The 25,744-nt window shown below is 38.2% G+C and overlaps 1 protein-coding gene across 8 annotated transcripts in view; it reads right to left on the bottom strand.

Annotated features, from left to right (window-relative positions):
* The window catches only part of ZNF536 (zinc finger protein 536), a 345,963-nt gene that overhangs the window by 271,225 nt on the left and 48,994 nt on the right, over nucleotides 1–25,744 (bottom strand). For 4 of the 8 annotated variants that reach the window (XM_051805694.1, XM_051805698.1, XM_051805700.1 and 1 more), the window contains exons 2-3: nucleotides 20,548–20,642; nucleotides 7,911–7,981 (exon numbers count right to left, since the gene is read on the bottom strand). The exons of 1 other annotated variant lie outside the window; for it this stretch is intronic. The gene's annotated coding sequence lies outside the window, so the exon portion shown is untranslated. The remainder of the gene's footprint in view (nucleotides 1–7,910; nucleotides 7,982–20,547; nucleotides 20,643–25,744) is intronic. 3 more of the 8 variants (XM_051805695.1, XM_051805696.1, XM_051805697.1) reach the window with 1 other exon arrangement.

The raw sequence follows: 25,744 nt of genomic DNA, 5'->3' as shown, positions 1-25,744 counted from the left end.
AGGCTGGAAGGTCAGTCTCTTAAAATAAAATATTTGTCTGATCTGGGAAAGTTCACATTGACAATGCCTGTCAATAAAGAGGACCTTTGATCCAGAAGGCTGAGAAATCCAGCAAGTCTTAACACATTTTATTATTATAATAAATAACATCATTATAAACAAAAAATCTAGACATAAACAGGATAGTACAAAAATAAAGAAAAAAATTGCCTTAGATCTCCTTTTCTTTTACTTTTCTGGAACTTTTCTGCCACAAGTTCTACATAAAATCAAGCACTGCCTACTGCTAAAGTTGATGTAGTAAATAAAGCTGCAAGGTTTCACACGGGACTGCCACGTTATTGAAAGCACACCAGAACAGGGTTAGGAAAACGCAAATCAGTGTTGCAGGGCTGTGACTCCTTCATAAACAGAAGCCAAACTGTGTCAGTTTTCAAATAAGAGAAAAGACTTGCTAAAAGCTTCAAGATGTTGGGAAGAATGTGCCCTACAATGCCAACTTACTGCAATAAACCTAGCTCAGTAACTAGACTGTGGGCTTCTTTGTGTCTCATACTCTGAATGCAGAGAAAAGACCTCTGTGCCTCCTGCTATTGGGGAGGGAGAGGGCTGAAAACTGGCAGCTCCAAAAAATAATAAAGCAACAAGTAGAGGCAGACATGGTGATTCTCAGGAAGGATTGAAATGAAAGAGTCATAGCTGCTAAAGTCATTAGCATAGGTAAATCTGTTAAAAATGAAACTTACAGCAGACAATTTGGTTCCAACCCAAAACAGGCCAAAACTGACACTGCGATATGGAAACGTTTACCTTAGAAAAGTCAAAACACTGCCCTTGAATTCTGTCATTTATGTTTTAATATGCTGTATTGCAATATAGCCTAACAATCTAAAAACATCGAACGTAAACCAGGCATTTCAGCTCCATAAAAACATTTGCATAGCTCCCCCTGCAAACTTCAGAGAATATATTGTATGCTAGAAATCACGTCAATCAAATTAAAAAGTTTTCAAGACAACACACACTCTTAACTATTATTTTTCTTTTTTTGTGAGGTTGTGAGTGGTGACCTGTCCCCACAAAAGGAAAGAATGATTCTGAGGAATAAAAATAAGCAGTGTAAATGGCTGGATGGTTAAGCAGAAGGGTGGGGGGCGAGGAATGAGAGTGGTCCACCTAAAACCTTCAGCATGGAACTGACCTCCCGAAAACAACTCACATACCTCGAGTTCTCCTTGTGCTTCAGGGTTTTGCTCAACTGGGAAACCTCCTCTGACTCTCGTTCTCAGCACAAGGATCAGTGCCCTGTCACTCCCCATGGGACCTACTGTGGGTTACTCTCACTGCTGTCCTCACACTCCCCAAACAACTCATCCAGCATTTTTTGCTGCATATGACCAGGATTAGAACAGTTCTACTCCTGCTTACTTAGTGGAGAAGAGCAGGCTCCAACTGTGAGAATTTTCAACACCTTAAGTTAGATAAAACATCCAAACCCTGATGCATAAATTGTGGTCTCCCTGGCCCACTCCTGCATCTCTCTCTCCTGTCTGCACCCTTCAAGGAAAATTTCACCTTTTACTTGAAAATCAGAAAGTTGTTTTAATTTTGTTCCTATTTTCCTAAGGAAGGCAAAAGCCTTCTTAAACACTTCTAGGATAACTGTGTGGGGAAAAAAAAAGAGAGAAGAGAGCTAATGTAACAAAAGTGTCCTGTTAACAACCAACAACAGTTTAAAAATAATTATGAGATCTTACATTTTTCCATGGTATTTTCTCCTTTCAAAATTTCTTTACTATGAATATCAGGTATACAAAAACAGACCTAACCAAGTGTTCATAAATTTATGCAAAGGACATGGGTGAAAAAAGAAATCTATTCAGTGAAAAAATACAAATATTAGAATGTGCATTTCATATACATTTGTTTCTAAGGAATATTTTATTAGGATATTTCAATTATTTCTAAATACCAAACTAATTATTCCCTCCTGCAGAGAGACTTGATCAATTTTGTTTTAAGATCATGTTTGAGTTCTAATATTTAAGCCAAACCAAGACTGGAAGCAGTAGAGCACTTGTGGAAAATGTGTATACTTTTTCTTTTTTCCATTGCCACAGTACTGTAGTTTTCCTTTTCACATCATTATTAGTATAAAAAGATTAGTACAAACAAAGAAGAAAAAAAAAAAGAAATTTCACTCCTACTTTCGCATTTCTTTAGATCTTAACCTGACATTAATGAGCAAATACACACTAGGATGATGATCACACTGTAGGATAAAATGGCTCATATACTGTGTTGATAAGTTAAGATGAAAGAAATCCAGAACAAAGACACAACAGTATTGCAGAGATATGTTTAGATTCCAAAATATTTGTATCAGTCAAAGATAGAAACACCCAAGACAAAAAAAACCCCCACAGATAAATAGAAACATCCACTTTTTCCCCACTTGACTGCATAATAAAGATACTGTATACATTAAAGTGTTACTCCATCACTATGCCTTGCTGCCACATACAATACACACACACAGTATATACATATTTTCCATCTGATCTCTGGTGGGTTTGCAGCTCTCATGGAATATTTAGCCAACCCTAAGCAAGCCTTTGAGGATAGGGTTTACAACACAGGAGACAAAGAAGATACTTAAATGGGAACAGTACTGGCATTGAAATCCTGACCCTGATGATCTCAGGCTGTAGCTGAGGTCCTTCTGAGTAACATCTCTGACACAATTCTTCCCAAATCTCAGAACAAAGCATTATGATTTGCAGTGGGCTGGACTACAATAGAGAAGTTTACAGGAACCATGGCTCAAAATCCAGAAAGGTTATCTGAAATGCACTTTACATAATCCCAACCTCCATATAACCACCCTCACTCTAACTACAAATGTGGTGCAGATGGCACATTTCCTCATTTATACTCTACTGGGTAATACACTTGTTTCAATAAGAATCATACACCAGAGCTTTTCCTCTTATTTTCTTTACTGCCAGATGAAGGGGTTTTTTCCCTTCCCATACCAATTGGCTTATTTACCTAAGACATCATGACACTTTATTCCATCATAACATGGCACTGTTCCCTCAAAGTGAGATCGGTCATTAGATGTATCATTCTGAAACGTGAATATTAATGCCCAAAAGAGATGAACCGTAAGCATCACAGATGGACAAGAAGGGATTAGACACAAATTGGTAACAGGATTGATAACAATTCACAAGTGTGTCAGGCACAGTGACACATTGCCTTGATCGACAAGAACTACTATTCACAAATTGGACTTCCACAAGCACCTGCAATTCTCTCACCAATCAAGAATCATAATAAACATTTTAAGACTGATGTTTTTGTTAATGGCATCAGCCTGGTGCCAAGCACAAGTCAATAGGAGAACCATTTTCGAGGAATGGAAAAGCTGAAGGAAATGCAGAAGGTGCACTGGATGAATGCTGCAGCAGTCAACCACTTAGACTTAAGAGAAAAGAGGAGGTTATAATCCAAGAGAGAATTTTAGGACAGTAAAATACAATGGGTTGTATTTAAGGAATGAATGCAGAACTTCACCAGACAGTTCACAATAAATGTACATGATCAGGTATTTTTAAATAAATAAATAAATAAATAAATAAATAAATGGCATGCTCAGAGAAAAATTAAAACACCCCACACATGGATACTTTTTGTCTCAATGACTGCAAAAAGTCTTTTACCCAAGACTGCAAATAATGGTGAAATGTATCAATCCCTCCTATTCTCCTTCTCTTCTCCAGTTAATCCGAGTTTACCAAACCCAACTGCCTAATGACATTTTCATGTGATTTTACAGCTACTTGTGTTCATGCTGTGCAAAGGACACATGCAGTTGCTCTTCATCACATGTTTAAAAAACCCTGAACTGAGTATAATTTAAGAGTTGCTTCTTAGAATTTCTTCTGCTAAAGATAGGTACACATGGTATTTGACTGAAACAGTCAAGATAGATCTAAGTTACAAAATATTAGCACCAGCAGAGCACCAGCTTAACACTGCTTTATTCCTTTCACTACACAAGCTAAACCAGGTACTTCTGCCTAATATATTCTGTGCTTGGCAAACTTCCTGCAACACTAAACTGAGTACTTTTCACTCTAAAGGATGTAAGCTGAAATTAATTTAAAAAAAAAAGTGAACCCAAAGTCTTCCTCCTTTTTGATTAATGCTAATTTTATTTTTCATTTACTTGTTCACCTAGCACAGGAATTCACATTTTCATTCACTTTGTTTGTGTTGTTTATACGTGTTTTTATGAGATGCACATCTCTGCCATCCCATTCTAAGCCAGGCCTGGCTCCAGCATGGCAGTTGAGGCACACAGACCTAAGCACAACCCTCTGAACCAGGTTCTGAACATTCCAGCTTCTTCTTTTTAACTTGAATTCCATAAGTAGTTTTAGATGGGTGAACTGTGTCATGAAAACGAGAGTCTCTTTATTCATTGATTTTTAAAAGCTATGTAATTTTTGCCCTACCTCTAATTTCTTTGTATTAAATATTCACTAGAAATACGTGGGAAATTTGCACATCTTCATAGTAACAATTCTTTTTGTTTTGTTTTTTCAAAATGAGACAGTGCAACCTGACTTGGTCACAGTGGCTCCAATCCTTCTCCTCATGAATCTCCTCTCACACAACACTTCTCCTGACTGTGCCTCTCACCCCACCAAATGACTTGGAAGTAAAGCTCTCCAGGAAAAGAACTGGTTCTTCTCCTCTCCTACACAGGCAATTTGAGAGAAAAGAAGTGAAGAATGGAAGCTTTCAATAGCAACTCAGCCAAGATAGATGATAAAACCTGCATGCTACCCTGAGGAAACAGGGTGCAAAGTTCAGTCCTATGTTTGTATTTCTAAAAAGCGTAAAATATCAAATATCCTTCCTGAAGAATAATTTTCTCTCTAGTCTCTTACCACATTGCTGTGTAACTATACAATAAATATTATCCTGCTCACATGCTTCTGTTTACTTAGCATACATTACATTTGATGCTATCTGGCAGCATAAGTTTTAGTTCTGTCATCTTAAAATACTAATAGTTGTCAATCAAAATAGAAAGTGCATAATAAAAATGTTCTAGAAACTAATAACCCTATATTTCTATACTCTCAGCTTGGAGCTAAGCATTTCTAAAAATGAGATTAATTATATGTTTGTAGAGGGTCCAATACAATCAGACAGTCCTCTAAACAACATCCTCCTAGAAATGAACACAGAGTAGATACATAATCTTATATATAGTGTGTGTTTATATTATGCAATATATGCAACACTAAATTCAGTGCATCATCTTTATTTGGCCCAGTCTTTTGATCTATAAGAGAGTTTTTGGGGGGGAAAAAACCCCACACAATCTGCCCAGTGACAGTGTTAGGTAGAGGATGAGAGAAAATGGCATGGTAAATATCAAAGTAATTTACGAAGACTTTTTGCAAATATTTAGAAGCCTGGAAGCACCAAGGAGATACACACAGGACAGGACCCTGAAATTATGACCAACATAACATGGTAAACTGTTCAATTTAAGATGGAGTGTCAGAAAAATATCCTTTGAATTATATCTGTCAAACTTTAGTTGGAACTTCACTGCTTGGGACATTTAAACCTGCTCTGGACAAAGTGTTAGCAAGTACTCTGTAGGGAACAATCCTGTAATGTCAAGAAGATGGACTAGATGTATAACAGGTCTTTTGCTGCTCCATTTTTTATTATTCTAATCCATCACCCTTACCGAGGTGAAGTTTTATGTAGACCTTTAAAATATGACCATTTGAAAATTATGTCTGTGTCTGTATAATATTTACACACATACGGGTGTAAGGTTTGGTTTTTAAAAACTCCAAGTACAAAAACATATTTGGACCTAATTTGCCCATGCTACAGCTGTAACTATGCATTAATCTGGCAAATGCAGATAGAAAGTTCTAATTATGGTTATGAGAATACACAATTTACAGACATGATTGTCACATGAATTTGCAACTTAGGCATGCAGGAACTGAAATATGTGTACTGTGGACAACACAATAGTATTGGACTGTGACATGGTTATGCCACAAAACCAGGATCAGACCATGAGCTTTGCCCCAAAACAGAGAATCAGAAATCTTGTAGGGTAGTTGACATTGATGCTTGCAGAAGTAGTTAAGGAGAAGTTCCACAAAGAGCTCTAAACAAAATGCTTCTATCAGGGATTCTTCAGGAAAAAGTTAAAGGCTTTATTTTGCTCCCTTCTTCCCAAGACACTGTGGTCTTTCTGATATTTCTTTGCTCCCCTGTTTTGCAGAGAAGCTACAACTCCCCATCGCTCTTCCTAAAACCTAAAATCCACTGAGGACTTTGTACTGACAAACTACTGACAGCAAGAGTCCCTCAGAGCAATGGTTGCAGGAAGCACCTCTGTTCCCCAGGCACAGGGTGGCAGAACTCAATGAATAAGCACAGTGAGGAAGAGTAGGAGGTTAAAGGTTTCCCTTTGTCCATTATTGTCATTTCTGTTATTCCAGACTGGAAATCCTGTCATTGACTGAGGCACTAGGCAATCACCCCTGTATGACTGTCATCATCTACACACTTCAGTAGGAGAGAAAAGCAGTAAGAGAGTATGGAGAAGGAAAAGGTGCTTTCCTTTTAATCTTTTAGACTGCAATAGCCATAATTGGCTTTTCTGTATAGTTTGCCTCTAGTTTGTCATAGTATTACAGTGAGAAACATTGGCCTGCACTGATTTTTACACACAAATCTTAATGACTTCAATTGCTGCTAAGGATTCAGAATGGTGGCAGGATATGGCCATTCACCATAAAGACCCTAAAGCCTTCATAATTACTGAGTATACAGAATATTTATTATAGAGACTGCCAGGTCTCTTTTGTGAGCTGCCCTGGGCCTGTTCTCTGAGCCACATCAAGCAAGAAGTTTAAATGAAACTGCTCCCAAGTTTCTGAAATGGTTTAATAAAACATATACTGACTGTAATATTCAGTTTATAGTAGAAAACTATTGCCCCTTGGTTTGAAAAATGACCTCTAGTTGGCAATTTTACTCTCAGCTTCATAGATTATAGTCCGCTGTTGGTCATTTTCTCAATCCACAGGGCAATACTTTTCCATAACAAGCTCAAACTGCAATCAGTATTTGTAGGCTGTTACACAAGTTGAGGATAATATGTCTCAACACATTCTATTATATGACTAAACAAAAGAAATAACAACCTGGTGACACAGACATATGGAGAAAAGCAGAGCTATTCTTCTAATGCTGAGATAGCAGAAAAACATATTTCTTTGTATTGTGTTAATTTGTATTAAATTTCATGTCTTCAATACACAATAATCTCTAATTTCATTTTTCCGTTAATAGTGTTTTGGTTTATGTTGTCTTATGTCTATTCTTATTTTAATGTAAAATGACAAATACTAAATTCTATTAGTATCAGATTTTAGAAATGACAAATAGTGACAGATAACCTCACATTGTAAAATCACATTAAAATGTATTCACACAGATATGTAAAAGATCGTTTGCTCTTGGGCTCACAAAACACACATTCATAAACTTATGAGTTTGATATTAGGAAGTTCCTATACAGTGTAGTAGATGAGTTGCAAGTGATTGCCTCAGCACCCAGTTCTAGTACATAAATACAACTGAAATACCACATTTTGGAAAAAACAGTTCCCATGTTGGACAATCAAACAGATAAATTCTGTTGAGAAGAAGCCTCAGACCAGGAAGTGAGGGATATCTGGAGCCTGTTTCAAGATGTGCCCTGCATAGCTCTTCCCGTGACCAGTGTTCAGAAAATCATCCCCCCTTCCCATCCCACAGTTGCTCTGACCTGCAGGACTAACAGAACCTACCTGGCTGGCTGGAGTGTGGCGAGGTTTAATTCTTTAATCGATGGACGATGAAAGCTCTTGTAGATCCTCCTCTGTAAATGCAAAATATTTATAATTACAAGCCTAATATTCATCTCCATTTAAAATAAAACTCTGAGTTTAAAATGTGACACCCACCCACACTCAGAGACGAAGGGAACAACCTCCTAAGCTGAGGCCAGAGCAATCAAGCAAAAAGGGGCATTTTGACACCCATCCTCTAGAAATTACGAGTTTCTTGTCCTTTAAACAAATACACCAGATTTACTGGAGATCTATGACAGGGCAGAAGGGAGAATCTTGGCTAAAACCTATAATAAGATCCATAACACAGAAAGGTTCATTGCAGATCTGTCCAGGTGGCTTCAGAAACTATAAGCACCCATATTGTGGCATTTTAGGATATTAAAGCGACAGATAATGCTTTCTTCTTCATTTTCCACTACCGTTCCTATATTGTTGCTCCATCACAGCTTCCTCTGTATTCTCTAGCTGGAATTTAAGTGGTCTAGATTAATTTAAACATGTAGGAACTACATCCAGAATCTTTAAAATATTTGAGCTAAGAATGTATTTGAACGATTACCAGACAATGATGGCTCTTTATCTTACAAGTCTTCAAGAAATTCAGATGTTTAACTCATTAATAGTGTTTGCTGCATTAGATTTTAGATTTTTATGATTTTAGAAGAAAGATTTTCTAATACAGAAAAAAAATACCCACCAGCTTACTTTGCTTTCCCCAACATTTTTCATTTTAGGGTAATAAAAGTGACACATATGTGCCATAATGTAATGGATTAATTAAGGAATATGATGTTTATCCTAGGTCCTGAGTTGTACATCTTCATAACTCACTCATAAAAATTAATGTATTATACCACGCTCCAGAATGATATATCTATTTTTACCATACCTGTTGAGAATAAATTGTTCTAAATTGGATTATCCTGATATGCAGTGAAAAATGTAAAAATTACATTGTTATTTTAAGAATTTACATTGTTGTGTATAAGAAAGCATAATCTTCTCACTGTGCTTTTGAACTGTCATGTTATTCACTGTTACAAAATCATAATTGCTGCTGCCACACCTAAAATCAAATGCAGTGCATACTGTATTTCTTCATTCACTCTGCATTTTCTATCTTAATCACAAGACCATATACAGTATATTTTTGGCCTATTCTTTCATTACTGACTGCTTCTGTATATAAGTAACACAGAACTATGCATGCAAGGACTCATAAAACCCTCATTTCTAAAATCAACAGATGAAAAATCCCTAAATAATAACGTACAGATGTTTCATATTTAAATGAGCTACTGGCATGTAATGCTGCCAATCACGCCAATACATGCAGTAAAATTGGTGAATTTCAAGGTACTCAGCATCTACAACATATTTTTATTTCTTTTAAATCAAAAGATCATTTGGGGATAATGGAAATGGAACTCTTCAATAAATATATAATGATATATTTCTGATGTTCTCTTGAAATTCCTATGACTGGTCAACTACACTGTATTATTCTATACCAACTCCTATTCCTTTTACCTCAAGAAAGTTGATTTTGCTGTCCTTAAACTGCAATATCTCACTAAAAGTAAATTATCTGCATGTTATCACAGAGTAATCCTCTTCTTGAATACAAGACAGAACATCAGAGTTTCTAATCCTTCACAGATAGAGTAATTCACATCCACTGTACGTTTTACTGTAAAGACAGAGTAATACAATATGTTTGATAAATCATGTATGTGTCTGTGTACAAAGAAAAAGGTTTATCTCCTCTCCTACAAGATGCATCCCTATTAAAGCACGCACGCACTCCCCATGCTGGCACTGCAACAATCTTTAGAAGTTCTATAATAGAGACATCTAAGTTTAAAAAATGAAGCAGCTCACAGGTCAAACAAGTTCCTGATGAGAAGTGCTTAACCAGAAATATTATTCCACTGATTGTAAGTTTTCATCCATACATCAAACCCTGGAGTCTATTGATTAAATAAAACTGATCTTTTTCTATTTCAAAGCAAAAGAGAATTAAATCATCCCCATTGTTTTCCCTTTGTTTGGAGCTATCATGTTGTGCACACTAGCCATGAGTCCTGCTTATAATTACAACATCCTTCAGGAGAGCTTATTCTGCAATGACTGATCACAGGTTTTTTGCCTCTTTCTCTAAATTTTCTGCTCCTGGTCATAATCAATGGCACTTGATGGCCCAATATTCTGATCCAATGTGGCAAGCGATATGATCCAAGATCTGCTTAGAATCAATAAATTCATTCGCTCCAGGAAATTTTGGATCAGAACAACTTTAAGTATATGTAAATACAAGAATTTACTGCAATTATGCTGGCACATCTTCCTTTCCTCATACCTCTTTTCTACTGCATAATTAACTGCGTCATGCCTTAATTTTGCTTGCAATCCTACATAAAGGAATCCAGGCCAGACAGCCCTTGCAAGCCTTACCAAAGTCAAGGTCTGCTGGCTTAGAGAACAGAGGGTTTCTTCCAGCAAAACACATCAAAACACTGCAAATCTGTGTATTGCTGAGCCCCACGTGGCATTGCCTGGGCTCTGAAGATACCATCGAATGCTGACATAGCACGACTGCTTTGAAGAGCACCAACAGGTGGACACAAAACTCTTCTTGGAGTTTAGTTTTGTCTTTCCTTTTCCTTTGTGCAAAAATGCCTAGGCTCACTTAATAGCTCCTCTGGGCTACTGCTGTGTCCCAGCCAGCCTTCAGCCTGGTCCCAGTCTACCTGTGCAGTGCAATCAAGCTCTGACACTCAGCTCATAATGTAAAGTGGCCGGAAAACCCTGCACCAGGGATGTGGTTTCCAGTCTGGAATGTAATCACTGCTAGGCTAAAATGGCAGCATCCAAGTTCACTTATGTGTTTCACCCCACACTTAAAGGTGAAAGGACACATGGTAAACTCAATTCTGCTACTGTATATACACATCACTTAGTAAATTGTACAAAGTATTCTGAATATTTTTTTAAAGGCGAGGAATTTTAATGTATTTTGAATCTTCTTTAAAGTAGCATGACAGACTAGGGTAAACGTAAAAACAGTAATAACATATATTTTTTTAAAAAAGAAATTTATTCCCTGTTAGTTATTTCATTGTAAGGGAGTTACAGAACTGCAGAATGATGAGTAAATACAGACCTCTGTACAAGTTAAGAGGGCTGCAGCTTGGGCACATCCTTCAGCCTCTTAGTCTTTTTCCACTGGAAATCAGTAGTTCAGCACCAGCAGAGCAGAGCAGAGAACCTTGTTTCTGCCAAGTAGCACTAATTTCTGCCCATAGTGACATTCAGAAGAGGATGAATCAAGTCACAGGGGTAAGAAAACTCTTTGCTTGTGATGTGGCTGTCATCTGTGAGGATGAGTTTGTAACACCCTCCAAGCATCAAAACGACACACAAAAGAAACATTAAAAAAAAAATAAATTCAACAGATAGTCTTGCAAAATATATCAATGCAGTTCTCCAAACTGAAAAAAGCAGAAGTCAGAAGATCAAGAACTCACAGTTAGGATCTTCCTACTAGCTAAAGAACATAAGGATTCTCCTGAAGTCTTTGATTGATATATGATCTTTTCTTTCTTTTCAGGCAGAACAGCTGTCCAGTGAACTAGAAGAAACAGCCCTGAAGACAGCTTTGTGTATGATATGACTTTGAGAGAGAAAATCATCCCAATGCTTTACATGAAACATCTAATAAAATAAAACTAAAAAGTATCCTCCATGAAAGATTTTTTCTTTCAATTTGAGCAAGTCATCCCTGTTATCATCTGGGGTGGGGGTTTTGCAGTGTCTGAGACCAGAGAGAAAAGGTATGTCCCTCAAAACTGGATTTTGAATGAACCTAACTAGAAAGATGCAATAAATATTTTTAATAGAAGGGCAACTGGGCAAATGGAGAGAGAAAAAGAGAATTTTCTGGAAATTGTCAGGACACAGTGACCTGGGGTATATTGTAACTCCATTCTCCTTTGTAATGTAATTCTTTAAGTAAGGTGAAATACTCATATCTGCCACAGTAACCATATGCATAAATAGCTTTACTATGTTCAAAAAAACCCAAAGCAAAAATAACCAACACAAACCTTCTCAGCAGAAGCACCTGGTACAAATTTGTGTAAATTTATTCAACCTAATGGAATTATGTAAATTACACAAATGGAGGGCTACAGCCACTGTGATAATTCACTGAAGTTATATCCAGATTAGAGAAAAGATGGCATGAAATGGAGCCTTTCTGGAGCTTGCTCTAGAGCTGCATTTTGGCAGCATGGTGAGAATGAACAGCCTTAGAAAATGAACAGTCACAGTGCTCAGGTGAAATCTGTACCTCTTTCTCATTTTAAAACACATCTCATTGTGACACTTAATTGTGTGGATGAGCACTGATGGATGCTGTCATACATGGACAGGAAAAGGAGAAGTAATTACAACTGTACTTTCCTTGGAGTAACCAAATCCAATGTAACACCAACAGAGGAAAGCAGGACATCAATGGTTCAACTACCTGCCCTTCAAAGCCCTGTTGAATTTGCCACATAGGCTATGTTCTCCATTGATTTGGACAAGTCCAAACAAGGGCCCCTACACATCTGATACAGGATAGGATAGTTCTTGGTTTAGAAACACCTCACAAAAGAGCATGATAACCTTCCACCCATCCTATCTTAGTGGCACTTGAATCCTTAAACTAAATCTCCTTGCTCACCCTGCCCAAAACTCTTCATCTTTCAATACCATGGATCTGCCCTCAGCACTCTTCCAACTTTCACTCCTCTCCAAAACCAGCCCTTCTTTCTTCACCAAAGCCTTCCTGAACAGGTCCCTGTGAGTGTACTTACTGCAGAAGCTAATTACAATTAAAGGAGATCTTTAGCGCTGAGAAACTAAAGAGACAGGCACACATCTCATACCTTTGCACAGCTAGAAATAATTTCTCTCCCTTCCCTTGAATAACTTGAATGCCCTTCCTTCCCTACCCCAAACACCCTCCTTTATCCCTGCTTCTGGAGTCTTCCTCCTCCCTCCATAAACTGGCATTAATCCTGTGTCTCAGTGGTGTTCCCAGTAGCTGTTGACATCTGCCTGCTTTTCTGCCACCTCACCTGCCCCCTCCCCTCCCATTACTGAGTGCCAGCCCCTGCTCTCACACAGATTTTAGATCCACAATTTTCAGAAAAATCCTGCTCCATGGGATTCCAACAACAGAAGAACAGGAGATAAGAACATAAAAGCATCCTCAATGTGGTGTCCCATCAGGAAGCCAACTAAATCTGATAGACACTGTCCTCTCTGACCCATAAGCAGGAGAGGACTGAGCATTTAGAGAAAAGCAGTTCAGAAAACAATTTTATATAGCCTGTAACCAGCCAGCACCATCCAGCAAACAAAAAGCATTTGCCCAGGTTTTTACTTTTGAAGTAATCAAATAGTATTTAAAAAAAAAAAATAAAACATTTCCACACATACGCATCACATATATATTTATATTTCTCTCTCACTTTTAGTTTGCAGTGACAATCAGCAACTATTTTACAGAGAAAGACTCTAACAAGTTTACAGGATGCCTTTAGTAATAAGATAATTATTTGTAACTCTATAAAGAATTATAATTTTTAATTTAAAAAGAAATCAAATAAAAACAGCTTTCATCTTTCCTACCATGTGAAGAAAACATTCTCTGCCTACAACTCAAATTATCATTCTCTCCTTTGTGCAAAATGAATTGACCCAGAAAACTAAAAGGGTAAGAACCCATATTTGCTGGGCTTATTCAGCAGCCAAAAGTTCATGAAAAACACTGTTGTGTATCACATAGCAACCACTTGATGCCTATTGTTAAAATACAGTAGTTATTCAAAAAGTAAAATCTTGCATTCTCAAATAAGAAGCCAGGCTGCAATGTGTGTTTACGGTTTTGGGGAAATAGTCATCTTGCCATTTTCTCTTTTTTCCATAGTCTTGGCATATTTGGTCAGCTATGCAATGTGCAGTTACCCACAGGAAAGAAAAGGAACACAAGAATTTTCCTCCAGTGTTTAGCTCAGAGGACAATGTCCATTCAAAGCAACACTTGAGATCACTATTAAGAGAGTTAACATGTGCTCTATTTTTATCCACACACACTTTCAGTAAAAATGTAATATTCCAGAGGAAGGGCATGAGGGAGAAAGGGAGAGAGGCTTCTGCTTTTTGACTGGGCATTACAGTTGCACACTTTCACCTGTTCTGAAAGCAAGCTGGTCTCAGAGAGTCCTTTACACGTGTGCGGGTGTCCACAGTGCTACTGCACTTCTGCCCAGCACTGTTACCTGTCACTACAGCTGGGCAGAGGGATGAATTTCACAAAGATCTCCCTCTTTACCTCTCCTCCAAACCTTTCGTGGTAGAATATGATTTAAAAAGTAAAACTTATACAGAAGGAAAGTCAGCTGTAGAGTCAGAAAAAAAAACATTAACAACTTCTGTTAAACAGAACTTCTGTTGCTCTAAAATATTCAAAAAGCAGTGGCAGATCACTTGTGCTATTCTGGCTTTACCAGATTTCCATAAAAGCTGAGAGTCAGACCTTGGTTTGTCACAACTGCATGGGACTGTCTATTTAAACTATCAAATCAAGACCAAAAGGGTTCTCCTGAAACAACTGCTGGAGAACATGAAGGAAAGAATATAAAAGGTATAAACTCCCTCGTCAGTTTTATTATGTGCTATTAGACAAATAGTACAACTTAAAACTTCAAGATAATGGCACTTTTGATACCAGAAGGGAATGGCAGCCTTGCTCAGCAAAACTTTGAGATATTTCATCAAGGCTGTGTACAAACAAGTGAGCCTTGCTTTTTGCTAGTGGTGAGATGCTTGTTGAGAATATCTTCTTATTTAAAAGGGTGTTTAAACTCCTTTTGATTTGTTAAAATAAGATAGTGGCAGAAAGTAGATTAAAAGGGAGAAAATGTGTGAACACAGACTTTTTGCCAAGAACCTTACTTTGAGCCCAGCTGTATCCAGGTATGTGTGTGCTTTTTGCACAGTCCCTGAAAAGAAAAGCTCACATAAGTGAATGAAGCTGCCAAGGAAAAAGGGTGAGAATGAATTAGGTACCCAGGAGCAAAGAGATGGGCTTTAGGATTTGAGAGAGAGGTCTGGCTGTTTCCAAAACAAGATGGAAAGCATGGATGGGTTGAAGCTGCAGCTCACTTGCTGCAAGTGTTTGTGCTTGCCTTAGCCAAACCTTTACTGGAGGTCAGAGCAGACGCAAAAATCAACTTAACTGCACATCTTACAAAGTATATATTCAAACAAAAGTATATATACAATTAAATATTTCAGTCTAAGGTGGATCAGTGTGTACTTCTAGACAGTGATTGTCTATACCAAGAAAATCCTTGGTTTGGCCACTGGTCAGCGATCTGGCCAGGGCAGGATGAGTTAATTAAAAATGGTTGTTGAACAGCTGTAGTTACAATAGTACAATCATGTAATTTAACAGCAAGATACTAGCATACTTGATGAAACAAAGACCAAGCTATTACATCCAGTGCACAACTAAAAATTAAGAAATCTTTTCCCCAAAACAATGAAAGGTATATATTGAAGAATAATGCACAACTTGTCTAGCACAAGTCAAATTCTCCTCTGAAAATGTATGCTTCTCTCAGAAATAGATTCCCAGCACAGGGACTGGTAATTTATGATCCACCAAAATACTCTGTTGAACAAAAAAAAGTAATACTACCTACACCATGCCTATGCAAATCACTAAGAATAAGTGACTCTAAGGACCAGTAAGAACAAAGCCCAAAACTCCTATCAAACATTATTTGAGGTTTGAAAAAGTCAAGACAAAGTGTAATTTTTTTTAAATGGGGATAAATTGGGATTTCTGTAACAATTGACTCATTTTGCCTGCTTTTATCTAAGGATCTCAAAGAGCACTCCAAGTGTTAATTAAATTACAAAGCATTTTTGAGACAGGTAAATGGTATTATGCCCACTGGGGAACAGAAGGAACATTTATGTTTCATTACTAAAGTCACACAGTAATTCAGTGGCTAGTAATATAACCCAAGAATTACCAGTTGCCACTTCTACTCATTGACTTGATGGCCTCATAAGAGACAAAATTAGCCTTAAAAGCCAAAAATACTTTCCTCTTGTGCTTTTCTATCTTTCAAGAATAGGCCAAGATTTTTAAATTTTATTTTATTCTTCTTCCTCTGCTTACTGGGAGGCCTTTCTTTCACAGTCATACAAAAGAAGCCACTTCCTCACCTACCCAAGTGTGTTAAGGATGACAGTACAGCAACAGGGGTAGGAGTTTAAACAAGGGCAGTGAACTGTAATGGTGCTTTTATTCAACAGCTTATGCACCTGCCTCAGGGTCCTCTTCTCCCTCCTCTAACCAGCCCTACTCCCAGAGGTGACACATCAGAGCCTCTGTCCCATCAGCATGAAGATGGAAATATGTGCAGATGAAATAATTCTTTGCTGGCCAATTCACTGACTTCAAATCTTACTTTACCAATAAACAGACATAAAACTACCCCGATGAACCTGGTGCCTCATGTACTTCATACAACAACCTCTCACTGAAAGGAGCAACATAACAGCCAACCAACCAGGCCCTGAAAATGCTTTAGATCATGGAGAAGTCTATTCTGCAGTCTACCACATCTATTTTGAGTTGCATGTAAAGAGATGAGGGAGAAATATTTCACTGACCATTCTATTCTCAGTCCAAAAAAGGAAGGCACCATTTTTCATTTTGGCTTGGTCCTGACTAGTGAAACTGCAGGATCCAGGAGTAATAAAGCAGTAAGGTATAATGCAATCTGCACAATAGACTGCCCAGTGACTTACAGTGCAACCTAAGGCATCTCTAATTCAAGACCAGTACAGCTGTGTTAGAGCTTTAACAAATTATATCTCCATTAGTAAACTGATTTTGAAGAGATCATTATAAAAGGCTTTTCTCTTTTGTACATAACTATTTACCACTAAAAACAGGGAAGCATCTCTTTGAACTTTCTCTAAACCTTTTGAATACAATGTTAAACCGAGATTTCAGGCTTTATTTCCCCCCTCATTTCTTGTTATGTCATGAAGAATCAGCTATGTGGAAGAGATGAGAATGTCTTTGATTTAAATGACCAAGACTTAAGATTGTCTTTACTGTGGCAGAAAATAAAGCTGCTGCATATATTTCCAGTGCTAGTACTATTGTTATACGGTATGACAATCCTCATCTTTTTCTCTTTTCCTAAAACTATGTCTAAAGAACCACACAGTTTATATACTGCATTCAAAATATTCTTCTTCGTTTACATTGATTGCATATTTCAAATCATGTTACAGCTGTATCGCTTAGCCTAAATCAAATAAGGAATCCACATAAATGCATACACACACTTTGCTTGTTTTTAGACATTGCCAGTATTGACGAGATTAAAATATTTTTCTCATTCATTATTTATTGTGATATGATGAAACAGTAAGAGTATGTATTTAACAGAACATCACAAAGTAGAGTTAAAATGTGGACATGCTGTTTCATTTTGATTTTACTGTGACAGTGTTAAGTATTTGACTCCCTGACTGCAATAATGACATCTCTAGGTGATGAAGATTTAAGATGCTTTGCAAAGATGCAGTCTTACCCAAACTCTTCAGCCATGCTGATTACAAGCATTATTAAATAGATGAACCCAAGGGTGGAAAGAGTGCCATGACTAAAGTCCTGCCTGTTTCAGAGGACTGGGGGAATCAGTGCTTAGAGCAAGAGCAGCAGCAAATTCCCCCACTGCATCCATCAGGTATGTAACTGGAATGACTGGAAGGCAGTCACACATACAGAACTCCAACATTTTTAAAGGCAACAACACTTGCTGTTACCAAAAATGTGTCCCCTGGATAGTCCCTCTGCTCCTCAGGTGAACTGGTACTACCTGACAGCTGGAGTTAGGGGTCACTTGAGTGAACCTCAAGTACAGGGCAGACACACATGAATTTGGTTGTCAAATGTGTGTACCTTGGGTTGAAAACCAGAGACATAGCACTGCACAATGCCAGTTTCCAGTTCACAGTTGGGCACTATTTGCACGTTTCTACAAAAGGGGAAAAAAAAAAAAAAAGAAGCAAGGAAGTGCCAAAGAGCAAGAACCACAGCAAATAAACTTAACCAAAACTGGTACTGCTGGGCAGAGGAGCAGGGAGCTTGCCTTCTGCAGTACGTGGCAGTATCTGGGTTAGAATGCAGAAAGAGACACATTTTAGCCCAAATGCTTATTCTTGCATAATACAATCTAAATATACCCGCTATGATAAATACAGCAGAATAATCAGAAGGTACTGAATGCTTAAAATGCACCCTTAACAAAGCAAAACAATGTAATGCATATCTCTCTTTACGTGTCAAACAATTTGCCTAACAAATCATAATAATGCAGAATGATATAAAATTCACCCATCAAGCCCAAATGCATGCACAAAGATTACCATGGCAAAGAATTGTGAATTTCATTAAATATGTTAAAGGCAAAAAAAAAAAAATTCCGCTTTGAAAAATAGTAATCCTGTCTTTCAACAAAAATATTATAGGAAGCTATGAATTTGGTAGATCTGAATAGGATGTTGGTACATGTTTTACTAAGGTAATATAATGGCACACTATTATTAGATCACATTAATCATTACTGTGCCAAAGGCACTGACAGCACCACTGAAAAGGATTGAAAGGGCTGGTAATGGATATAAATTACCCATTGTGTGATAAAAGGATTTTTACTAAGAAGGTAAGAATAAAACAGCAAATTTCTAATATAACTGTTGTGTAAAAACCAAAATAAAAGTAATCCAGTCAGTAATATCCACAAAATCAGAAAGTAAGCACTTTTGAAACAAGATAAAGTCACAATAAAAACTGTATACAATGTAAAATTAATTTCGTGGTGCATAATATTACTATCAATTTAAATAGTTTACATGATGACCTCTATGGTCAAGAGAAAGGTAAGCTTTGTTAATTAGAATCGGTTAGGAGCTTCTGCATGTGTATTTTAAGTTTGTGGGCTTGGAAATTTTTCTTTTTTCGTTGTTTTTTTTTTTTTTAATATTCTGTGGCTTCATAACACCCCCCCTGAAACTGAAGACGTGTTGAGAGTTTTCTGTTTTCTGTATTAACATCACAACAAACAGCACATCTCTCAGATGGTTTTATTTGGATTCCAAATGCTATTACAAAACGAACCACGTCTTTGCTGAGCTATTTAACCATTTGATTGAAACCATTTGTATTACTAATTGTCCGGTTTTGCGCTCCTCCTTTACTCTGGCAAGTATTTCCTGATATTAGTAGGGATCAGTGAAGTGAATTGGTCAAACTACATCCTTATTTACAACATTAAAAAATCCACATATCTTCTCTGAAGTTGATGGAATTATTCTAGAATCAAGTCACTGTAATTCTTTCTGAGTCAATTGTCTAGAATAAAATCCGGTAGCTCACATTCAATTAGTAAGTTTTAAAAATTGTGAGCCATACTCTTAAATGATATAAATTCATAAGTATGGACATCAATCCTGAAAACACTTACGTCTATACTTAACTTTACTCACGTGAGTAATTCCATTAGCATCAGTAATTCAATACCTGCTTATGCATTTGCATTACTGAAGCTTTAATATGCCTGGATATCCTCTCACTTACATCAGCTATAAATCAGCACAACTCCACTGAATCACACAATTTCTACTGATTCCCAACATATAAAAACGAATGGACAATCCAGTATAACAATTATAATAAAGAAATAACATAAGAATTTGATTTGGGAGCAGCAGCTATCAGAAATTTTGATTTAAGAATCAATTAATGCATGTAGAATGTGGAATTAATTATTAGTTATTTCCTAGGAAGCTAGACTTTTATTTCAAACTGAGGGCCAAATAACCCAATTCTGATTTCACACTTATTTCCACACCAATCTGATTTCTCAGACTTTACAGGAGCTTTTCTTCTATTGCACTGGAATAGCTCAGAGGAAAATCACATATACAATGTAGTACAGCCCTCCACCCACTGATTTTCATGGGTGTTCTTCTCATGCTAATATACAACAGAATATGGGTTTTAATAATATGCATGAGATGTTCTATTGAACTTACGGGGGGAAAAAAAAAAACAAACCCAAAAAGTGATAAAATGAATTTAATCAGGAATGTCATGGGTTTTTTAAATCAGCAGTCTGATGATAAAGTAATAAATGATGATTCATCCCCAACACAATTATTACATATCAACTGCATAAAGATGAATGCTCATGATTTCACCAAGCAGACATTTTTCTTGAAAAAAATCTATTTGTAGCTCACTATACCCTGAAAGAACTACAATAAAGTTTTGCAAGACATAAACATTGTATTCTTGAAAATGTAAAATAATATGTGAGAACAGACTTTAAAATCTAATTTAGGTATTCTGTTTTAGCACAGTTTTATATGGAAAAACAAACGTATACTCAGATCCATAAGTAGAAGAAAATGTTATGAGAATAAGATAAGTAAGTATTCTTACCAGTTATTCTTAAGCCAACGAATCTGTTCCCTGGATGAGGAAATTCTTAAAAGACACAGGATAGGTACTGAAGGTCACAACTGTAAAAATAAAACCTGTGAGAAATTTAATATGTCGAAACTCAGTGTCTGAATCAGATATTTACGTTAAAATATTACAATGCCACCTCAAGCAGACAATCTACAGGACAGCAGAGAGTATTAAGAATTATAATATTAATGGGATTAACATCTTTTATTTTTTAAGCCTTCGTAATGTATGTGTTTGGTGGTCATTTCATATTGGGAACTGAAAACTTCTTTCAGTTCAGGATTGTTTTGAGAGGGAAAACCTCTCCTCAAGATAATGATGAGGAACAGAATGAAATTCTTCTGATCCTTTCCCCTAGACAGTACAGCAAAAGAGGACAAAACAGGATAAAACAAAAGTTGCATAGCATACTCCAGAAACCCAGTTATTCTCTTTGACATTGATATTCTAATCTTTCAAACTGAGTAAAAAGAGAACAGCTACTAATTGTATTTTTACTTTTTTTAATTCCATTTTATAACAGAAATAAGTCCTTTGTAGATGATCTCATCTAATAAACCCTACTTAAAAGAGATAAGAGCCAGCAGTAAAAGCCAAGCCAGAATACTTCCAAGATATTTGTCAGTAGTGAATTTAGGGCCATTACATTAGTAAGCAAAATAGAAACAAAAACAAAGGGCGTTCTTAGAGCAAAATAAAGTTCACTCGACTGAAGCTATAATCTGAAGAATTTATGACTGAGAATTCTAACTATGTTTATTCCTATGCATGTCTAACAAATGAAATTAAAGGTCACTTCCAAATAATACACTCTGTACATCTACATCAGCCAAACTTTTTCATACAATCTCTGAAACCCCAGTTCAAGCACCACAGCCTTAGGGCTTCACCTTACCAACACTGATTTCCCAGAGAAGCACTGACTTCTCTGCAGAGCCCCCCTGCCAGGCTGTGGTACAGAATTGCATCCTTCATTTCAGTGGGAAATAATTAAGAGCTTGGCCATTTTGCTGCATTTGGTTTAAACCAGTCAGCACCAGCAGGACCACACTGCTGCACAAGGCCATTTGTTGACTTGAAGGGTAAACAACAATTTTTAGGGGTTCTATTAATGATGAAAACAATATTAAATAATTTTGAAAACTACTAAGAAGCACAGCCCAGTATTAGTGCAATACCAATACAACAATTTTCATGTACCTTCTAAGTTGTCTCCAGTCTCCGCCTTGTCCCCATTACACCCAATGCAAAGTGCTACTACAGAGTGTCCCATATGTGGGACAAATGCTGCTACAGTGTCCCACTTTGTCCATGTCACCTCCTCTTTTCACTCTTTTTGGTTTCTCCACCACACCAAACACAGGCTACTTACTGTCATTGCCATGGTTTACCACAACACTTCCTAAATTCCACCCTTTGCTTACAGATTGAACCAGTCTTTGTCACGCTTTGAAATGTTCTCCAAATGATGATTCTGCCATACAACTTCTCTGACATAGGAGAGTTACCACAGCTAAAGCTTAAACCCGTCCTTCATAACTCACATTTCCACAGCAAACTGCCAGCAATTGTGCAGTAGACACCTGGTTTGCCATCCCCATTTTTCCTCACATGTAGGAAGACATTTGTTTTTTGCCTTCTCCTCATGCCTAATTTTCTTTTACATTCCAATTGTCTCTGGGTTTATACTTGAATTATAAGCCCCAAAAGGCAAAGCATATCTTCTCATTAGACACTTTACTGTATTGAGCTGAAGGGGTGGTAATCCAGGCTCAAGGCATTACTCCCATTTCCATTGGGAAAGTCAAGCCAGGCACCTGCAATGTTAACCGGAGAGAACAAAAAACCCTTTGTAAACGGTTAAAGAAAACCCCTGTCATCAGATTAGGTCTTCCCAAATATAAAGTCATATTTAGACAGGACTCAGGTCCCATTTATAAAGGCCCATACTATTTTTTTAGAATTTAAATGAGTGTATTTCAGTTACAATATTTGGACACATAGGAAAATCAAATCCCTGGACTCCTGCAGATAAACATAGGTCCCATCCAGCATTTTCAGTTGCACAGTATCTGAAAACAGTGACAGCTTGTTTGTCTGGAATTCCTGCTGTTGTTGATGTCTTAAAACCTCAAGATATACCTTTCTAGTGTTTCCTTGCAGCTTGTTCTATGTAAGAAAGCCAAGCAACAGAAACAAAGAGGATAATAAACTGTTAGGTTTCTAAAAGATGTTATCTCACTAAACAGGTTCTTAGTACTCCTACACTGACATCACAGACTACATTTTTGCTATGCTATTACAAGGCTACTTGTGTTTAAAAAAAAATTTCAGATTTTACATACACGCTCATGACTTGCAAAATTCTAGGAATGATTCTCAAGGGGCTTTCACTAAGATGCTTTATAAATTCTGATGACAGAACAGAGTAAGGCTTCATCTCTTAAAGTCCTGTACTGATTTGTTTGGAGGCTTCATGTCATTGATCAGCATGTCAATGTCTCTTGCAATCTGCTTTCCAGTTCATGACTAAGAGTGAACCCCTCAGGTTTAAAACCTTAAATGATTTAAGGTCTGTGATACATAACCTTACGAACAAATTGGGAAAATCTGTAGCTTTACACATTAAACTGTAGCAGAAATGATTTAAAGCCTTATAAAAAGGTATTTTACTTACCTGTGCTAATATTATTCTAACACATTTGACACTGACTATGTAAAGCAGATATTTTAAAGGTACAGGCAGCAAGCTGCATGGAAACAAATTAAGACAGTTCCACTTAGGTCAAATTGGGCCAGTTTACCAGTGTCTAATACACTCCCTGGCATTAAAAAATGGCACTGTGAACCCTTACAGACCAATTTATCATGGTAAGTCTCCCAGAGGAACACTCCTGTGCAGCTGTGCTCGGCTCAACTAGTGATCCTGTTTCTCCTGCACACCTTTACCCCCAAAGAAGAAAAAACCCCAAAGACCTTTAGAAAGAAGAGGATAAAAAAGGGGTACTACTGAGACATAACTAGGGTATAATGGCACAATTTTTGTTATTCTTAAAACATGCTTATGTAGATCATTCCTTGAAACGAATTAGAGACATGAAAGGGAGAAAGTAATCTCATACCATGATGAGTGGGGGACAGAAGGATTTCTGCAGGTTATGGATGAAAATCTAATACACAGCAAGGGAAAAGAGAGGCTTGAGCATGGGCTTGTTCTGAACAATGGGACTTTCCCCAAAATACTGAGGTTAAAAGGCTTCATTGGAAGGCTCTTAGCACCACATCCCAGTCCTGTTCAGCTCAGTGTTAAACCCCTGCTAATCTCAAGGGGACAAGGCTTGGGCCCTCTGTAAACAGCGTACCCTTTCTGATGGAATGAGGTGTCATGTTTAAATAATTATTCCCTATCAGCTGCTTTCTGAGGGCCTCTCGAATTGCCATGGCATAGCTGCTCTCACCCCAGGCACATTGGAGATGCAGGGACAGAGGCAGCAGGCAAGGGAAGAGGCTCAATGACAGGGTGAAGGCAGCCCAGCAGCCGTGTGGGACACCCTTCCCAGGCCCCCACATGAGCGTGGTGTTCATCAGAAATGCAGGATGGGGCCGACGGGGCCTTAAGGGTCCACTTAGTGTCACTGGGAGTTACATGCACAGATGAAGAGAGATAAACAGTCCCTAAAGCAGGATGTTGGAATAAATATCAGTGTTTTTCCACTGTTCCCGAAAAACATAAGAGTTGACACCACTTCTCTCAGGCTGGGCATGGTTTCCACCCGTGCCACCACAGTCTCCCAGTTGAGTCGCAGCCATGCACCAGTCCTCATTTACAGCTCTGGTGTCACACCTCCCTCGTGCACCCTGCCCACGCACCCAGAGATCTCCAGTACATAAAACTCTCTGCCTTTTTAAAGAAAAGATATTTAAAAACTCAAATCTCGCCACTACAGGATTTGTCAACGTCTCCTGGCAAATCTGTGGTGTTTGATCTAACATCCTTTCAGGGAAGCTCCTTTACATCACCAAGATCACGAGACAAACTATGGCTCTCATATTCCCTTCTGATATAGGTAAGCAAGAGACAGCACAGAGAACAGGACAGGAATGCACATCATTTTAGCTCCTGGGGAGCCAAGGGGTTTGCAAAATATTTTATCAAAGAGGCACAACTCTCTCCAGCTCCTTAGGTGTTTTTTTTCTACACATCTGTGCTTCAGACATCCTAGTTTGCATTTGTCTTATACAGCTTTTACCTTGCTGTGTTCTTTGGCACTAAGACCACCATTAACTTGCCCCGTTAGAGGACTAGACATTGGTTGCAAAGTTAATCACTTCAGCATGGTGCTGGTCCTGCCTTTCAAGCTCAGGCCTCATCCAAAGCCCAGACAGCCATGGGACATGGTTTAACTTGGTGGTGGCTGCTGCAGATCAGTTCAGCACGACTGCTAATGACACTTGTACTGATGGTGGGGACCATGGCATAACTGTGACTTGGCACCTGCCACTGTGGATTTGGAAAGGGGTCAAATCCCACCCCAGGGGCCATATCATGCCTTGGGAACACACAGGCACCCTTCCCCTGGTGTGAGCAGGAGCTCCACGTGGCTGCAGTTGTGTCGTCCTCCAGTAATCACACACTGGGGGAAAACCCTGCCCATTGCTAAAGTGGGGTTTCCAGAGGAAGGGGCAGGGTCAGAGCATCAACCCCAGGAGACAGCACCCGCTGCCCTCCTGCCCCAGCACTGCAGAGCAAGGGAGTCTCCAGTAGCTGCTGCACATGCCAGGCCCCAAGGACAGCATTTCCCACCTGGGATGCCCCAGGACCTGACACACAGCTTCCCTGGACAACAACCCCCCGGGCCAGCTGGCACCCTTGGACTGCCCTGGGTGGCTGCAGAGTAGCACCCACCCCCTGAACCCCCTCCCCCTGTCCCCAGGGACCTGTGGTGAGGCTGGGCTCCACAAAAACACCCCAAGCATTGGCTTTTCTCTACCCAGGCTTCTCCCTTCAGAAAGATTTGTTTAAAAAGTAAAAGCTGGGTCAGACAGCTGCCCACTGAGTTCCAGTGCAGGTGTTTAAAAAGGGCCAACTTAACTTTTCACCTATAAAAAATAAATAACTTTGCTCAGAGGAAAATTGGATACCTGTGCTCAATTCCTGCGGGTGTTC

This window comes from Manacus candei, unplaced genomic scaffold, assembly GCF_025592945.1.
Source record: "Manacus candei isolate 608988 ecotype Guabito, Panama unplaced genomic scaffold, ASM2559294v1 h1tg000065l, whole genome shotgun sequence".
NCBI classification, from domain to species: domain Eukaryota; kingdom Metazoa; phylum Chordata; class Aves; order Passeriformes; family Pipridae; genus Manacus; species Manacus candei.
Note: the sequence above shows the minus strand (reverse complement) of the source record. Positions and strands in the feature narration are given on the sequence as shown.